We start from the raw sequence: 2519 nt of genomic DNA, 5'->3' as shown, positions 1-2519 counted from the left end.
TCCCCCCTCCCCTCCCCTCCCATCTTCTCTCTCTACCCCATCTACTGTAATTCATTTCTCTCCTTGTTTATTTTCCCATTCCCCTCACAACCTCTTATATGTAATTTTGTATAGCAAAGAGGATCTCCCTTCATTTCCATGCAATTTCCCTTTTCTCTCCCTTTCCCTCCCATCTCATGTCTCTGTTTAATGTTAATCTTTTCTTCCTGCTCTTCCTCCCTGCTCTGTTCATAGTTGCTCTCATTATATCAAAGAAGACATTTGGTATTTGTTTTTTAGGGATTGGCTAGCTTCACTAAGCATAATCTGCTCTAGTGCCATCCATTTCCCTGCAAATTCTATGATTTTGTCATTTTTTATTGCTGCATAGTACTCCTTTGTGTATAGATGACACATTTTTTTATCCATTCATCTATTGAAGGGCATCTGGGTTGGTTCCACAGTCTAGCTATTGTGAATTGTGCTGCTACGAACATCGATGTGGCAGTATCCCTGTAGCATGCTCTTTTAAGGTCTTCAGGGAATAGTCCGAGAAGGGCAATAGCAGGGTCAAATGGTGGTTCCATTCCCATCTTTCCCAGGAATCTCCAAACTGCTTTCCAAATTGGCCGCACCAATTTGCAGTCCCACCAGCAATGTACAAGTGTACCCTTTACTCCACATCCTCGCCAGCACTTGTTGTTGTTTGACTTCATAATGGCTGCCAATCTTACTGGAGTGAGATGGTATCTTAGGGTGGTTTTGATTTGCATTTCTCTGACTGCTAGAGATGGTGAGCATTTTTTCATGTACTTGTTGATTGATTGTATATCCTCCTCTGAGAAGTGTCTGTTCAGGTCCTTGGCCCATTTGTTGACTGGGTTATTTGTTATCTTATTGTCTAATTTTTTGAGTTCTTTGTATACTCTGGATATTAGGGCTCTATCTGAAGTGTGAGGAGTAAAAATTTGTTCCCAGGATGTAGGCTCCCTATTTACCTCTCTTATTGTTTCTCTTGCTGAGAAAAAACTTTTTAGTTTAAGTAAGTCCCATTTGTTGATTCTTGTTATTAACTCTTGTGCTATGGGTGTCCTATTAAGGAATTTGGAGCCCGACCCCACAATATGTAGATCGGAGCCAACTTTTTCTTCTATCAGACGCAGAGTCTCTGATTTGATATCAAGCTCCTTGATCCATTTTGAGTTAACTTTTGTGCATGGCGAGAGAAAGGGATTCAGTTTCATTTTGTTGCATATGGATTTCCAGTTTTCCCAACACCATTTGTTGAAGATGCTATCCTTCCTCCATTGCATGCTTTTAGCCCCTTTACCAAATATAAGATAGTTGTAACTTTGTGGATTAGTCTCTGTGTCCTCTATTCTATACCATTGGTCCACCCGCCTGTTTTGGTACCAGTACCATGCTGTTTTTGTCACTATTGCTCTGTAATATAGTTTGAAATCTGGTATCACTATACGGCCTGATTCACACTTCCTGTTTAGAATTGCTTTTGCTATTCTGGGTCTTTTATTTTTCCATATGAATTTCATGATTGCTTTATCTATTTCTACAAGAAATGCCATTGGGATTTTGATTGGCATTGCATTAAACCTATAGAGAACTTTTGGCAATATCGCCATTTTGATGATGTTAGTTTTGCCTATCCATGAACATGGTATATTTTTCCATCTTCTAAGATCTTCTTCTACTTCTCTCTTTAGGATTCTGCAGTTTTCATTGTATAAATCTTTCACCTCTTTTGTTAGGTTGATTCCCAAGTATTTTATTTTTTTTTTGAGGATATTGTGAATGGAGTGTTTTTCCTCATTTCCATTTCAGAAGTTTTGTCGCTGATATACAGAAATGCCTTTGATTTATGCGTGTTGATTTTATATCCTGCCACTTTGCTGAATTCATTCATTAGTTCTAGTAGTTTCTTTGTAGACTCTTTTGGGTCTTCTAGGTATAGAATCATGTCATCTGCAAATAGTGATAATTTAAGTTCTTCTTTTCCTATTTTTATGCCTTTAATTTCTTTCGTCTGTCTAATTGCTCTGGCCAGTGTTTCGAGAACTATATTGAATAGAAGTGGTGATAGAGGGAATCCCTGTCTTGTTCCAGATTTTAGAGGGAATGCCTTTAACTTTTGTCCATTCAGAATGATGCTAGCCTGAGGCTTAGCATAGATAGCTTTTACAATGTCAAGGTAAGTTCCTGTTATCCCTAGTTTTTTCTAATGTTTTGAACATAAAGGGATGCTGTACTTTGTCGAATGCTTTCTCTGCGTCTATCGAGATGATCATATGGTTCTTATCTTTAAGTTTATTGATGTGGTGAATAACATTTATTGATTTCCGTATATTGAACCATCCTTGCATCCCAGGGATGAATACTACTTGATCATGGTGCACAATTTTTTTGATGTGTTTTTGTATTCGATTCGCCAGAATTTTATTGAGGATTTTTGCATCTAGGTTCATTAGAGATATTGGTCTGTAGTTTTCTTTCTTTGAGGTGTCTTTGTCTGGTTTCGGAATCAG

Source organism: Spermophilus citellus, assembly GCF_964194105.1.
Source record: "Spermophilus citellus genome assembly, chromosome: 3".
Lineage (NCBI taxonomy): Eukaryota > Metazoa > Chordata > Mammalia > Rodentia > Sciuridae > Spermophilus > Spermophilus citellus.
This window is presented reverse-complemented; position numbering follows the sequence as displayed.